Genomic DNA, 17,285 nt, shown 5'->3' with positions numbered 1-17,285 from the left:
CAAATTGCCCAACCTAGCACCCTTGGATGGCAGCTAACAGATTGAGGTTGAATCCTGACAAGACAGAAGTACTGTTTTTGGGGGACAGAAGGCGGGCAGGTGTGGAGCACTCCCTGGTCCTGAATGGGGTAACTGTGCCCCTGAAGGACCAGGTGCACAGCCTGGGAGTCATTTTGGATTCACAGCTGTCCATGGAGGCGCAGGTCAATTCTGTGTCCAGGGCAGCTGTTTATCAGCTCCATCTGGTACGCAGGCTGAGACCCTACCTGCCTGCGGACTGCCTCGCCAGAGTGGTGCATGCTCTAGTTATCTCCCGCTTGGACTACTCCAATGCGCTCTATGTGGGGCTACCTTTGAAGGTGACCCAGAAACTACAACTAATCCAGAATGCAGCAGCTAGACTGGTGACTGGGAGCGGCCGCCGAAACCACATAAAAAGATCTAGATTGGCTCCCAGTATGTTTCCGAGCACAATTCAGTGTGTTGGTGCTGACCTTTAAAGCCCTAAACGGCCTCAGTCCAGTATACCTGAAGGAGTGTCTCCACCCCCATTGTTCTGCCTGGACACTGAGGTCCAGAGAAAAACATCTACCAGACTTTTAGAAGACATCTGAAGGCAGTCCTGTTTAGGGAAGCTTTTAATGTTTAACAGACCATTGTATTTTAATTTTTTTTTGAAGCCGCCCAGAGTGGCTGGGGAAACCTAGCCAGATGGGCGGGGTATAAATAATAAATTATTATTATTAATTATTATTATTATTATGTTGTCGGATCTTTTTGCTCCAATAGTCAAGGAATTTTGATCCTTGGCTTCAGGGAGCCTCTACCCCAAGGATGGGGAACACACATGGCCATCCATATATTGCTCCCAACAGCACTGGCCAGGATAACCAATGATCAGGGGGTGATTAGTCCTACGACATCTGGAAGGCACTAGTTTTGGTGAGACTGGTCCACACTGATTGTCAGCAGCCCTTAGGGATTCAGCCAGGAGTCTTGTCAAGCCCTACTGAAGATCTGGGGACTGACCCTGGAGAGCTTCTGCATGCAAAGGATGTGCTCTACCACTGAGGTACAGTCCACCCCCAAACTCTACCGCTATCAGTTTTCCAACACCATAACACCAAGTTCTGCCTAAAGCAGATTAGCCACCACAAAGTTCCTTTCTCCGCCCAATTCCAGCACTAACTCCAGAAAGCAGAAACACATACTCAACTTCTTTACAAAGTACAGTAGTTACTCCCCAACTGTGTTGTGGGATTGTGTTTATAAATAAAAAAATAAAAAAATTGAGTATCCCATGATGCAGGTTTCCCTTCTATTCTTATTCCATTCACTTCTGCCTTCCTGTATATTTGATGGTTTCTTTCTTCAGTGCATGATGGTCGGATGCATAAAACTCCAACCATAAAGAATCCGTAGTTTTTAACTGGAGGAAAGTTTGCAGTGGATTTGAAGTGACAATTCTAACTTCTCACAACGCACTTCTCTACCCAGTGAGCACCACACTGCTGGGGTATGTTGAGGCAACAGCTTCCCATGAAGTACCTCTTGCCCGTCTGGTGGGAAGCGGAAAGGGAGGCTTTGGGCAGGTTGGGGTAGCAGAGGAGAGGTTGCAGGCTAGATCCGTCCCACAGTTCCCCACCCTTGCTGGGCGAATCTCAGGAGGAAGAACCCAATCTCCTTGAAGAATGTAAGCAGAATCTCCTGGATCAGGCCAGTGGCCCATCTAAGTCCAGCATCCTGTTCTCACAGTGGCCACTCATATGCCTGTGGTAAACCCACAAGCAGGATTTGAGCAGAAGAGCAGTATCTCCTCCTGATGTATTGCCACCTCCAAACATGGAAGCAGAACACAGCCCTCTAGTAACCTTCAGTGGGCTTCTTCCTACATGAACTCCTTCCAAATTTCCTTTCACTGGAGGGAGGCGGGGAGAAAATATTGTGTTTCTAAACCTCTTTTAAAAAGCCTAACAGTCAGCTCAGGTTAAATTTATTGCACAGACCTAAAAACCAAAGGGAAAATGTGTGTCGTAACTCGCAGCCCATGTACCAGAAAGCACCCCCGGGGGGAGACTTAACCGTAACATTTTAAGGGTCAGTCAGAAATATATTGTAGAAGTAATACATCAAACAGCTGGAGAGAGATAGCTGGAGAGAGTGATTTCTACATCAAGAGAAACAGCAGAATGGCCTGAAATTAATACAATGGGCGAAGATTCAATCATTTATGTAAACAAACCCAGCTTCCTACCACATACCTCTTTTTTAGTCTCCAGAGGAGCTGGCTCTGAGCAACACCCACGCCAGGGCACTTTGCTGATCTGTGAAATTTGTGTTGTTTTAGGTGTTCAGTTCCTTGAGCATTCACGGCATGGCACAAATCATTACGCAAGAGTGGAATGTTGACAGCTTGTAGATAGAAAGAGAGCAAGGGGGTATAAAAGTCTGGGGTTTGCCTCAATGCTGTATCCTTTTTAAATGAACTAATTGACCATGGTTGTGGTTGTATGCCATGCATCCATTTCTACCCAACAAGGTAGCTTTGGAGGAGAGGGAGAGCTAGTGAGAAAATGGAAACTAGACAGCCTCCTTCCTCCATCACCAAACTCCTTGAAGGCAGATTTTCATTTGGCACAGCCAAGAATTTCCGTTCTGGAAGCATTCTTGGCTACACCAACAGCTGGAACTAAGAGGAATTAAGCCTGCCTTTAAGCCAAGCCAAACTGCATTTCTGGCACGAAGATGCTTATCAGACAATCCTTACCGTCTCACGGCCAAACCAGCCAGACAAAAGAACGTGGACCTCTTCTCCATCCAGTTTTGCCCCCAGTATCCTGCTGCTGATTCCACCCCACCCACACCCCAAAGAATTGGGCAAAAACCAAACCTGCTTTAAGATTCATGTAGGAAGAACTGACTGAGCTCTAAGCAGTGAGCAAGTTTTTTCCATCCATTTGAATAGCAGGCTCTTGACATATTTTCAGGGGGAATTCCGCAATGGAGATCATGGCTGTTCCCTCAGTTACACTCTCCTAAATTTTAATCTGCATTTACTTTTCTGAGATTAAAACAAAATAATGATAATGATATAACTTCTATAGCAGCCAGAGAAGCAGAAGCTTCCCCAAAAGAATCTCAGTTTGCAAAGGCATGCCCAGCTCTAGGTCCCGTTTGAAGGCAACTATGGGATGGATGGACCACTGACCTCACCAAGTACAGTTGGTTTTGCATTCTTAATTCTACTGTTGCATAGAATTGATGACACCACTCTGGTGCAGCTCATTTCCTGGGTGGGGGATGAGTCCGCCTATCGGGATGAGGTGGAGCGGCTCTGTTTGGTGTGGAGATAATAATCTGGTCCTTAATACTGCCAAGACCAAGGAACTGGTGGTGGACTACAGGAAGAAAAAGGCGGACATTCAGCCCCTGTATATTGGCGGGGACCGGATGGAGAGGGTGGCTGTATTTAAGTTCTTGGGTGTTATCATCGAGCAGCGTATGACCTGGAGCACTAATACCACTGCTCTGGTAAAGAAGGCCCAGCAGAGAATTTATTTCCTCAGACTTCTAAAAAAGAACAAGCTGAGTGAGAGACTGCTGGTGTCCTTCTACCGAGGCTCCATATTAGAGAGCATTCTTACATACTGTATCTGTGCTTGGTTTTCCAGCTGCACAGTCATGGATAGGAAAGTGCTCCAGAAGGTCATAACCACAGCCCGAAAGATTATCGGTCATCCTCTCCCATCTCTGGAAGAACTATACAACTCCCATTGCCTTAAAAAAGCACATAATATTTTACAGGATTCATCTCATCCTGGATATAGTCTTTTTGCACCGTTGCCTTCGGGCAAGAGATACAGAACAATTAAATCAAGAACGAATAGATTAAAAAACAATTTCTATCCAAGAGCTATAACCATCTTAAATGCTGTAACTAAATAATACGATCTTGGGGAGTTGTGATGGGTGGGTGGGTGTAAGTGGGTGTGTGGCTGTAATTGTGGTTTGGTTTTGATTTTATGGGATGGCATTCAATTTCGGTGTACTATGTACAATGACAATAAAGTATATCTATCTATCATAATGCTGACATTGATTTCATCGAGAGTTCCAGTAGTGGCTCAGGCAGTAGTATCTGGACCAGGAGATGTCTCCTAAAGTTCATTCTCCACATTAGTGACCAAGAGGAATGTCTTGGGTGTGCCATGCCAGTTATACTGAGTTTTAACGTAGGACCTGTATTTAGCACAACACAACTATTTATAATGGAAACTTCTGCGGCACCAACTGCTTCAGTGTCCTGCATCAGTCAAGCACGCAGCCACCTGCTCTTGTGAGATCCCACTGTTGCTGGCTTAATTGAGCTGGAGGCAAAGAACAAATAATGGGGGGGGGGTTCTGCTTTTTTTTTAAAAAAAAAACCCTATCAACAGGATAAGCAGAAAAACAACATCTGCATACGGGTTTCATTTATATGCAAGCGCTAATGTTAATTTCACAAATTGAATATGCAGGTGGAAAAAAATGAATTAAGTAGCGGCGGGGTTAGCAAATGTAATTCTGGTGTGTGGTAATGAGCTTAGAAAATGACCTCAGCAACTCCCAAGGGCTCATGGTTTAAATTTCGTTTTAAAATCAGGCAGCTAGGAACTTCTACGCATCTGCCTGGAAAATAATATGGAGAATCTTCCTGCCCTCTCTCTCAGTTGCAAGCAAAACTATTATCGTAACAAACTCCAGTAACTGTAAGTATGGCACACTTCATCCAAGACAACATCTCCATGTTCGTTCTGAAGGCTGGGAAGATGCATTATCAAGGCTTTTAAGTTTTAAACAAAAAAATCTCTCCAAGTTTTGGACGCACTTTTAACGTATCTTCTGGAGCAGTACCCATGGACAACCTGCCTACAAAGACATCCTCAATATCTGGCCGCAAAGCAGGTGCAGGGGAATGCTCACGCTTCAGAAAAAGCAATGCAGCCATGGCCACACACACCAAGATACCTTTTTGCTGCTTGCGCTACCTGCCTCAAACCCTCGGTGTGTTAGGGACTTCCCCTGCATGTGAAGACAGGCTCCAGTGGATTGAGTGGACGAGATAGCAGGTCCAATGGTAAAGAAGGTGGTTTCTGCACGTGCTGTAGAGGGAAGTGAGGGGCAGATGGGGCTCGTCAACCTTGGAAGCTAGTCCATCTAGTAGAATGGAAACTATGATCCTAAACCTCCATTGCCTTGCAGGTTATCTTTGGGAGAAGAAAAGGCTAAGGAGTAAACCCTACTCCAGAGTAGAATCCCTAAGATGGTTGGATGGCGCCTTGTACGCCTCTTTCCAGCAACTCCTGCAGCTAAACCGGTGCCAAACATTGCTCTGCTTTCCTTTGGAACACATCAGTGAGGCTGAGAGTGGGGTCTTGTCGTCTGGGCATCCCGGGACCGCCTTACACACTGCCCAAGCTTGCGTCCTGGGGAAGTCACTTGGGTGCTGCTAACACAGCAGTTTGACTTCCCCTCCTGAGGTGCACTCCATTGTCTCTCAAGACAGATGGATGCCAACAACAGGCTACCTGTACTTCCACATGATTATTAAGCTAAAGGCAGGGGAAAGCTTCTTTGCAGATGCATCAGATTGGTCTTAGTTGAATGGGATCTTGTTTATGCCAGTAAGACTGACACACACACACCATAACAATTGAGGGCAGGCACTGAGACCACACACAACCTTCTGCAAAACAAAGCAAAGCACAAGAGCCACTTCCATTATATTACCTGAACACCACGGTGTCCCAATAGAAGTGGACATTGCAAGAAGCAGTGGAGTTTCTCATGGATGGTGCAATATGCATGTCAAACAAAAGGTTGAAAGTGCTCCACATTGCTCTTTAAATAGAAAGTATAATGTATGTCACAGGTGCAAGCTATGAATGTAAAACATAGGGACCTTGGGACCAATGCCATTCTAGTAGCCAGGGCTTTAAGAAAGCACCTGGTACAGATTTAACTGGGGTTAGAGGAAGGCAGACAGACTGGCTTTCACAACAGAAATCCCTTTAAGTAGATACTAAGGTTATCTTCTTGAGTTTTATCCTCAGTTGTCCAGATCAACTTTTCCTGTTACTGTATTTGCCACCCATCTTTCCGGTCTTATACAAGCTCGTTATCCCACAATCCATTAGGCTTCTACCAATCCCACCCTAGCTATCCTCTTATCTCCCACTCTTGTCTCCTACTGTATTAAACATATGCTCTGCATCTTGCTATCGCAACGTGCTATTTATCATTTATACTCTCACTCCTATCGTTCATTTTTGTTTAAACTTTGCCTTTTCACCATAGGGTCTTCAAGGAAGCTTACATTATCAGTGACTAGCAAACTTGTAGCAACATTGCTCAGGAATTTTAAGAACGCGCCCCCTCCCGCCCAAAATGAGTGCAGTTTTGAAATCAGTTGTTAAAATCTGTGCAGTTCAGAAAGGTTCAACCGCCATCTTGAATCAAAATGGGATCCAACTGTACCCCAAACATAGAAGAAAACCTGCTCCTTGATTCTCAGGAACCATCATGCAAAAGTTGGTTAAATCATAAGAGATGTGGAAATGCATAGCAAATAAACAAAATACTTTCCAAAATATATAGTAAATTTTTTTAAAAAAATTCCGAACAGAATGAAAAATTAAAACCTACAACTAAAAAATGCAAGAAATGAACAAATTTAGCAGCAGTGTTTTAACACCTCTTCTTTTGCTTAGTACAAATGCTAAAACTAACCTTAAACATTTATCAATTACCACTACGAGTCCCTCAGTCCAATACAGAGACATGATTTACACAAAACATTTCATCCTTTTTCAGACTCGTTTTGACTGTCCCTGTTCTTGGCTTCTGCTATACCAGCCTGCCACAACCTGGAGCCCTCCAGATGTTTTGGACTATAACCCCCATCAGGCTCAGCCATAGTCCAAAACATCTGGATGGCACCAGGTCGGGGAAAGCTTTGCTGTACTAATGATTAACACACTTCCTACCATCATTTCCTACCTTAGGGGCGAAAAAGTCCTCCCTACACTGTTCTTTTCTGTGTTTAAAATTTGCTACAGAGTGCTTACAGACAAAATGTGAGTCACAGCACATTTCCATTCCCCCTTAAACATAGCATATTATTCAGATTCCTGCTGCATCTGGAACACAAATTAAAAACATACTGATCAACAAATCAAAGGTTCCATCTGTTCTGTTTTCCTGTTCACCCTCCATCCCAACGCTTTAGGTAGGCTGTCTGCCTTTTCATATATTTTAAAGATGACTATGTCCATCTTTCCCCTTCATGGATCAATGCCTTGTCGTGGCGAAGGGGCTTGAATAACTCGGAGAAGCTATGAGCTATGCCATGCAGGGCCACCCAAGATGGACAGGTCATAGTGGAGAGTTTTGACTAAACGTGATCCACCTGGAGAAGGAACTGGCAAGCCACTCCAGTATCCCTGCCAAGAAAACTCCATGGACAAAGACAACAGGCATATAAAAGTTATGACGCTGGAAGATGAGCCCCTCAGGTCGGAAGGCGTCCAACATGCTACTGAGGAAGAGCGGAGGACAAGTACAAGTAGATTCAGAGCTGATGAAGCGGCTGGGCCAAAGCCGAAAGGACGCTCAGTTGCGGATATGCCTGGAAGCGAAAGGAAAGTCCGATGCTGTAAAGAAAAATATTGCATAGGAACCTGGAATGTAAGAACCATGGATGGAGGTAAGCTGGATGTGGTCAAAAATGAGATGACAAGAATAAATATCGACATCCTGGGCATCAGTGAACTAAAATGGAAGGGAATGGGCGAATTCAGTTCGGGTGACTATCATATCTACTACTGTGGGCAAGAATCCTGTAGAAGAAACGGAGTGGCCCTCATAGTCAACAAAAGAGTGGCAAAAGCTGTAATGGGATGCAATCTCAAAAATGACAGAATGATCTCGATACGAATCCAAGGCAGACCTTTTAACATCACAGTAATCCAAGTTTATGCACCAACTACCGGAGCTGAAGAAAGTGAAATTGACCAATTCTATGAAGACCTACAACACCTTCTAAAAATGACACCAAAGAAGGATGTTCTTCTCATTACAGGGGATTGGAATGCTAAAGTAGGGAATCAAGAGATAAAAGGAATAACTGGCAAGTTTGGCCTTGGAGTTCAAAATGAAGCAGGGCAAAGGCTAATAGAGTTCTGTCAAGAGAACAAGCTGGTCATCACAAACACTCTCTTCCAACAACACAAGAGACGACTCTACACATGGATATCACCAAATGGGCAGCATCGAAATCAGATTGATTATATTCTCTGCAGCCAAAGATGGAGAAGCTCTATACAGTCAGCAAAAACAAGACCTGGAGCTGACTGTAACTCAGATCATCAGCTTCTTATAGCAAAATTCCAGCTTAAACTGAAGAAAGTAGGAAAAACCACTGGGCCAGTAAGATACAATCTGAATCAAATCCCTTATGAATACACAGTGGAAGTGAGGAACAGGTTTAAGGATTTAGATTTGGTGGACAGAGTGCCTGAAGAACTATGGATGGAGGCTCGTAACATTATACAGGAGGCAGCAACGAAAACCATCCCAAGGAAAAGGAAATGCAAGAAAGCAAAATGGCTGTCCAACGAGGCCTTACAAATAGCGGAGGAGAGGAGGCAAGCAAAATGCAAGGGAGATAGGGAAAGATACAGGAAACTGAATGCAGATTTCCAAAAAGCAGCAAGGAGAGACAAGAGGGTCTTCTTAAATGAGCAATGCAAAGAAATAGAGGAAAACAATAGAATGGGGAAAACCAGAGATCTGTTCAAGAAAATTGGAGATATGAAAGGAACATTTCGTACAAAGATTACCATAATCAAGGACAAAAGTGGTAAGGACCTAACAGAAGCAGAAGACATCAAGAAGAGGTGGCAAGAATACACAGAGGAATTATACCAGAAAGATATGGAGGTCTCGTACACCCCAGGTAGTGTGGTTGCTGACCTTGAGCCAGACATCTTGGAGAGTGAAGTCAAATGGGCCTTAGAAAGCACTGCTAATAACAAGGCCAGTGGAAGTGATGATATTCCAGCTGAACTATTTAAAATTTTAAAAGATGATGCTGTTAAGGTGCTACACCCAATATGCCAGCAAGTTTGGAAAACTCAGCAATGGCCAGAGGATTGGAGAAGATCAGTCTACATCCCAATTCCAAAGAAGGGCAGTGCCAAAGAATGCTCCAACTACCGCACAATTGCGCTCATTTCACACGCTAGCAAGGTTATGCTCAAAATTCTACAAGGCAGGCTTAGGCAGTATGTGGACCGAGAACTCCCAGAAGTGCAAGCTGGATTTCGAAAGGGCAGAGGAACCAGAGACCAAATAGCAAACATGCGCTGGATTATGGAGAAAGCTAGAGAGTTCCAGAAAAACGTCTACTTCTGCTTCATTGACTATGCAAAAGCCTTTGACTGTGTCGACCACAGCAAACTATGGCAAGTTCTTAAAGAAACGGGAGTGCCTGATCACCTCATCTGTCTCCTGAGAAATCTCTATGTGGGACAAGAAGCTACAGTTAGAACTGGATATGGAACAACGGATTGGTTCAAAATTGGGAAAGGAGTACGACAAGGTTGTATATTGTCTCCCTGCTTATTTAACTTATATGCAGAATTCATCATGCGAAAGGCTGGACTAGATGAATCCCAAGCCGGAATTAAGATTGCCGGAAGAAATATCAACAACCTCAGATATGCAGATGACACAACCTTGATGGCAGAAAGCGAGGAGGAATTAAAGAACCTTTTAATGAGGGTGAAAGAGGAGAGCGCAAAATATGGTCTGAAGCTCAAAATCAAAAAAACCAAGATCATGGCCACCGGTCCCATCACCTCCTGGCAAATAGAAGGGGAAGAAATGGAGGCAGTGAGAGATTTTACTTTCTTGGGCTCCTTGATCACTGCAGATGGTGACAGCAGTCACGAAATTAAAAGACGCCTGCTTCTTGGGAGAAAAGCAATGACAAACCTAGACAGCATCTTAAAAAGCAGAGACATCACCTTGCCGACAAAGGTCCGTATAGTTAAAGCTATGGTTTTCCCAGTAGTGATGTATGGAAGTGAGAGCTGGACCATAAAGAAGGCTGATCGCAGAAGAATTGATGCTTTTGAATTATGGTGCTGGAGGAAACTCTTGAGAGTCCCATGGACTGCTAGAAGATCAAACCTATCCATTCTTAAGGAAATCAGCCCTGAGTGCTCCCTGGAAGGACAGATCGTGAAGCTGAGGCTCCAGTACTTTGGCCACCTCATGAGAAGAGAAAACTCCCTGGAAAAGACCCTGATGTTGGGAAAGATTGAGGGCACTAGGAGAAGGGGACGACAGAGGACAAGATGGTTGGACAGTGTTCTCGAAGCTACGAACATGAGTTTGACCAAACTGCGGGAGGCAGTGGAAGACAGGAGTGCCTGGCGTGCTATGGTCCATGGGGTCACGAAGAGTCGGACACGACTAAACGACTAAACAACAACAACAACAATGTCCATCTTTATTACACAGACATTTGACCACCAACTTTTTAATTGCAGTGTTGTATTTGAAATATTATTTGAAGTAGCAGGGCTAATCAGTGCTTTGAATGGGCAGCCCTTGATGCAACCAAGTAGAACCAGTTCCCATCCCCCCCCCCAAAAAAGCTTAATCCCAGAAAACAGATGGCATGTTTGAATAAAATGCATTGAGTGCACAGCCACAATAGGATCACCACCCCATATGCTCCAAAGACCCCTATTTACCGGGGACAGAATCTATGTGCTGCTACCTGTCCCTGGTAAATCCCTGTCCCTATTTTTTTCTTTTGAGCAATATTATTGATTTGCTTTCAGCACGAGATACTAGATTTCTCACTTTTCATGGCTCAGCTCCATCTTCAGAGGCTCTGCAGAAGGATGGAGAACTTGGGACCCCTCTATAATTTGTTTGGATTACAACCATCATTCTCTCTTGCCATTGGCAACGCTGACTGGGACTGATAGGAGCAAGAATCCAACCACATTTGAAGAGCCAAAGTTTCCCCAGCTGTGCTCTTGAAGACAGCTCTCCAAAGACGACGGAGGAGGCACCGTGTCTGTACATAAGAACACAGGAAGAGCTTGCTGGATCAGGCCAATGGCCCATCTAGTCCAGCATCCTGTTTTCACAGTGGCCAACCTTTGGGAAACACACAAGCAAGACTTGAGGACAACAGGTCCTCTGGAGGAACGGCTTTCAAATATATGTATTTAATGTGCAAGGCAAAAAATAAGATTACACAGAAGTGAACATTATGTGAGACAGCCTTCTACTGAACTGGGTTTTCTTAAAGTAAAAGCCACCATGGGATGGAGACAATGTTATAAATACTCCAAGGACACCCATAGAAATTAATGGACATGGCTAACTTAGGTCCATTAGTTTCAACAGTCAACTGAACAAAACATTGCTTCCTTGGTTTCCAATAACCAAACTACTCCATGCAACATCATGACGGCACACAGAAAAGCAGATTGCTCATGCACAGGACTTTGTATAGCTGAAATCCTCAGCTAATTCACTTCAGAACCTTATGAACACATTATTTTTATGAGCCTAAGCCTGGGACAATTGATTGAAGATCACATCATATTTCTCTCACTAGCAAAACCGAAACACAGCCACAAAGCTTGATCAAAACAGGCTCCAAGTTAGCTGTCATTAAGTCTTTTCTGCTGGCAGACATTTGTATTATAGTTTTGACTTGTGTCCCTGCCAAATGTTCCTGCTTATAAAAACTTTGTCTCATCGGATCCAACTCAGAAGAGCCCAGAAATTTAAATATCACTGCATTTGAACTCAACTGCGAATAATACTGTCATCCCATTGTTGAGATTAAGCACAGAAGGAAGGTCTAAGTTTTTCAACTCCCTCACATCAAATACACATTTGGGTTTAAAAAATATATGTGAAGAATGTTCTTGTGGCGGTGAGATTCTCACTCACTTCAGCGAAAACAAGGAAATCACTTTCACAAACTTGTAAAAGCTCCTTCTCATTGGCTAGAGCTGTAGCCCAAAATGTGGGAAGACACGGAACACCCACCAATTATAAAATCTCAATATCCTGACTTTTAGGGTAGCTTACAATTACATTTAAAACATATACAGTATATACCGTAATCAAAATCACAACCAAAAACAACTAAAAACAGCAACAGACTAAAATTTCAACTAAAAGCAATTCCAAGCCTGGCATTGGGAAAAAATATATTTTAAGAGAACAGCAAGGCGACCACTTGAGATTTCCACAACAGACGGCAACAGCTGGAAAGGTTATTTCCCTAGTGAACATCTGCCTCACTTTAGAAGGCAGGAGCGTCAAGAGAAGGGCCTCAGAACATTGTCTTAGCACACAGGCAGGTTATTGGAAAACTAAAATAATTATTTGCAAGAGGTACAAAAAAGGGGACCCATTTTTAACATACAAGGACCCCACTGGCTCAAGCTCCATTATCTCACACCCATTAGCATCAAGCCACTTCACAAGGAATATGGATGTTGTTGCTACCTAGGACCATGCCACTTCTATCAGAAGACCCCTTACCCTGGATCAATGAGGAGGTAGTTGGTGAAGGGGCTCCCCCACAAGAGTGCAACAGCTATTCAAGTTTTTCTTCCTAATGAGTCTTATCTTTAGATTATAACCCTTGTGCCTACAGTATTTCTAATTTTCTGTACAATGAGCCTAGCAAATTTAGAGGCTTCAATTCTGTTTCCCTTAAAGGAATTTTTTTGCAAGCAGGAATGTAGCGAGGTGAATTTACAACCACTTAAGTAAATCTTATTGGCAGATTAAAATTGACACCAAATTAGTTGTGTATTAAGAAATAATCTTCTCCCTCAAAAGTCTAAGCTCCAAAATTAAAGTACTTGTGAAAGAGAGAAATTTGGCAGACCACACACAGCTATTCATTTTTAATCATTTAAATGTAAGCAGAATTTCTGTGTTCTTCCTACAACTTCCAGGAATAAAACTCATTTCTACAATACTGTTGAGTCTTTCTTTCAGATGGGGCTGAACCAGTGGCAAATGTCCAATTGCCTGGGTAAGTCGATTTTTGACACAAATATCTAGGAATCTGAAATATTTTCCTAGACTGTTTCTATGTTTGTTATCATTTACCTTTACATTTTTATGTTCCTGCATTGTCTCAGTTACACAGACAAAGTAAAATTTTGGTAAAAGTCTTTAGCCTTTCCTGAGCACGCTGCCATTAAAAGTTCAACGTTTGATTTCTAAACAGAAAAATAACAGTAATTTTTAAAAATCACAACAAATGTTTTTAAAGGTACTGTTTTCCTACAGTTTAATGTTGAATACACCTACGGGCAGAAAACTGAACCCTGACGCAAGTCCTTAATCTTCCTGTCACCTTGAAATTGATATATCTGAAATGGTGAATCCTGCATTCTTAAAAGGTAACTAAAATTGTCATTTAAATTCGGCTGTTTCATTATTCTGTGGTTAGTCTTTCGGTTGTACCTGCCCATTGGACTTGTATGTTAGACTTTTAAAAGAAATTGGTCTATAAATACACATATATAACTTGAAAGCAATCCAGATCTCTTTAATTTCCAGCCATCTACTCATCTTCTGAAAAGCATACAATTTATTTATGTGTTGCATTTATATGCAATAATCAGGAGTCTTTCCCTGCCCCAAGAGGAGATCCCTGGGATTGAACGCGAGACCTTCTGCTCTAACCCCTGAGCTACATCCTTCTCCAGAAGCTACACCAGGCTGCAGACTGAGCAACCCATTACAAAATAAGCCGAGGTTATAAGAATGCTCCGAATCAGACAATGCAAAGTTGTTGTTTCTTCCAAAGTCATTCTCTGGGGGTGGGGTGGGAGAGCTGTAAAATCTCATTACTGTACGGTTATATTGTTACAGACAGTCCCACAATGCTTTCCCACTGACTGCATTCAAGGTTCAGTTGATGAATGACATCAGTCATAATAAGGAGTAGATAATCAAAGGGTAGAAGAAGCCTCCCCCCACAAGGGCATAAATTGATACAGGGAGACATGAGCTCCCTTCTCAAACCTCTACACAAAACAGAAAGGAATTATTATCTCCACTGGGCTTGCCTGCTCCCACTCATCACAAACCTGGCAGCTTTCTAACATCCCTTGAGAGAGAGTTCTGGGGCATTTACAGTATTACAACATTTTATACTCTGCCTTTCCACTCTTGAGTTCTCACAAGGTAGAGCAAAATAAACACTAAAATGTTTAAATTAATTAAAAGCGTAAAAAGTACGTCAACACAGAAGATGAAAGCAACACAGAATACGTGCTCACACAGAGATGCACTGCAATCCTAACCCCATTAACTTAGAAGTAAGCCCCACTGAATTCAAGAGGACTTCTGAGTTGACATGGTTAAGATTGTGCTGCAAACACCAACATGCATTCATATACAAAAGCTGTCTTAACTTGGCACTGGAAAATATAATACACCAGTAAAACTATGAGGCACAGGGTGCCCTCATAGGGCAGGAAATTCCATAATCTGGGCAATCTCTCCTTTTCCTATCAGCTGTGCCTCAGCTGGTGGCAGGACACATAACAGGCCCAGGTGAGCACATGGGACAGGTAGGATCATGTCTATCTGCTAAATGAGCAACGATAACACAGATATCTGACAATATATGGGCTGCAATGCGGAAAAGCCTATACCGTAACAAATCTGTAACACATCACCACAAGACTTTTGATTGTCTTCATCCTAAGGTGCTGTAAGTGTACTCCTTAAAATTGCAAAGTGTGAACTGGGACGACAACAGCTCATCTTATTCCCCTCCCCCCCCATTCAATATTTACTTAATTATATGCTTCTTTGAGAACCTTGAAACCTGCCAACAGGCCGGTTTTCTTTTCAAAACAAAAACCCCCACCATTAATAGACTTGGCTTCATGCCTGGGACAAAGCTGAGTTCCGTGGGTCAATTGATGTTTGTCTTTCTTACACTTGGAAAGATACAAACCATTTGACTAGTGGAAACTCGCTGCAACGAAACTTTGAAAATCCTTGCTCATCCTAGCTGAGGTCCAGCCTTATTCTGATTTGAAGCTGGAGCCTGGAGGCAAGCTTTAACGCTTGCATTCCCCAAAGCTTTGCTTTTACAGTAAAAAAATGCATGGCGGTGATTTGTTCTGTCAGAAGCACCCGTCTCCCAGAATAATATGACAAAACTCCCATGCTCCCAAGAGCTTGCTTTGAGTCTAAAATGTCACTCAGGGTTCCTTGGAAGAACAGCAAGACACATGGGTTAACCCAGGAAGCTGTGTTATACTGAGTCATAGCCTTGGGCCATCCAGCTCAGTATTGTCTCGGTTTCAGGCAGGGAATATCTCCGATGCTTGGAATTGAACCTGGGGCCTTCTGCAATTGAAGCAGGTGCTCTGGCACTGAGTGATGGCCCTTTCCCTGATACTTTGGGTCGGGCAGTCTAGAAAAGTAGGTAATTTGCAGTCCTCTAGTCTCTCCTAAAACAGTATTTTCCTCTTTGGGCATGGGAAAACAATAAGGAACAAGGCAGAGCAAGTCTCATAGGCCCTAAGGGAGCCTTCATCAACCAGGTGCCCTGCAGATGTGTTGGGCTACACCTGTCCCACCCTATCACATCCTGAGGGCAGAGGATGCTCAAAGAGTTAGCTGTTGTTAGTTTACACTTTGACCAAACTGCGGGAGGCAATGGAAGACAGGAGTTCCTGGCATGCTCTGGTCCATGGGGTCACGAAGTGTTGGGCACAACTAAATGACTAAACAACAAACAAAAGTTTACACTTGTCTAGGACTAACAGATCAATCCTAACCATGTCACTTTAAGTTCTTTTTTTTTAAAGCAACTGACTAATGAAATTAACAACACTGCTACTCATAAGTAAGTCATATTGAATTCAATGGAGCTTACACCCAGGTAAGCAGGGTTAGGGCAGCTACCTAAACCAGTTTAAATTTCAAGTGCAGTGTAAATGGATCACAGCTGATGACTGGGGTGGGGGGAGCTGAAAGGGGGTCAGCTGGGAAATTTTGCCTTAAATTTGATGCAAGAGATGGATGGCCGAATTCCTCCTATACTCCAAACTCCCTCCACACAAGAGGAAATAATAAAGGAGGAGTTTATACTGTACTATAAAAACCAGACAAAACAACAGCTGGTGTTCCTTGCAACCTATTTCTCTTTAAAAACGGAGAAGGTGCGAAGATGAGATTTCAAAATAAAGTTTTGGTTGCTAAAATTTTAGGACCAGGCTCTTCATATAATAGCACAAGCTGTACATTTGGCAAGGAAGGAAGCACCAGGTACATGAAAAGGAGAGGGATTTCAAAGCAGGACACAGCCAGTTTGGAGAGCTGGAGGGAAGAAATGTGGAAAGAGTATCGACAAAAGGTCACCACACAGAGAAAAGCTGGCGGGGAAAACCTCTTAGAAGTACAACCTCCCTGGCTGGTGGGGAAACTCGGATTTTCAAAAAAAGACAAACGGCAAAGCTGGCCTCAAGGAGCAGCAGTCACGCGAAGAAAGATTCGTACAGAAGTTGAAACGCAGATATAAGAACCGGATGGTTCATCCTTGCCGTCGTCCCTCCACAAAATGTAAACACACGCGAGACATGCTTTAGTAGAGATTCCTGCATTGCAATGGGGTTGGACTAGACGACCCTCGGGGTCCCCTTCCAATTCTATGGTTCTGTGAGGTAATCTGCCGCCCAAGTTGCAGAGCCACGATCGCCTCCCCTCCCAAAACTCCCTAGCTTCCCTTGTCCCAGAAGAGAATTTGAGGGGCGGGTGGGGGGCTCCACAGAAGCCAGAGTTAAGCCAAAGAGCAAAGGTGGGGCGGTGGGCGTCTCAGCGGTACCCACCTCTCTCTCCTCCGGCCGCTTCTCTCCCTTCTACCACCCGCGCCGCGACCGCAGCATCTCCCCTGCAGAAAACGACCTTCCGCCGCTCGCGGCCCCTTTGTGTCCACTCGGCCAATACCAGCGTGCTCTGCTTCCCTTTCTCCGGAGGCTGCCGCCGATGCTCCTCCCTTGAGGACGTCCACGCTGAAGCGAGCAGCCTCCGGCTCGCAGGCGATTTTCCCCTTGCAGCCTCCCCAGCCCGCTCCGCCCACCCCGGATTCCTTTCAGGAGCAGGCGCGGCGCGCAATGGCTCTCCTGCGCGCTCCTCTTCCCTGGCAGGGGACCGACCCCTCG

The 17,285-nt window shown here is 44.0% G+C and overlaps 1 protein-coding gene across 5 annotated transcripts in view; it reads right to left on the bottom strand.

The window, feature by feature from the left end:
- NINL (ninein like) overlaps positions 1–17,285 on the bottom strand; it is a 49,967-nt gene extending 32,682 nt beyond the window's left edge. For 3 of the 5 annotated variants that reach the window (XM_035111048.2, XM_060273080.1, XM_035111051.2), the window contains exon 1: positions 16,953–17,285. The gene's annotated coding sequence lies outside the window, so the exon portion shown is untranslated. Of the gene's footprint in view, positions 1–2,261; positions 3,081–16,952 lie in introns of those variants that run through there. The other 2 variants (XM_035111050.2, XM_060273079.1) reach the window with 2 other exon arrangements.

This window comes from Zootoca vivipara, chromosome 3 (genome assembly GCF_963506605.1).
Source record: "Zootoca vivipara chromosome 3, rZooViv1.1, whole genome shotgun sequence".
Lineage (NCBI taxonomy): Eukaryota > Metazoa > Chordata > Lepidosauria > Squamata > Lacertidae > Zootoca > Zootoca vivipara.
The sequence above is the reverse complement of the archived record's forward strand: the minus strand, read 5'-3'. Positions and strand labels throughout refer to the sequence as shown.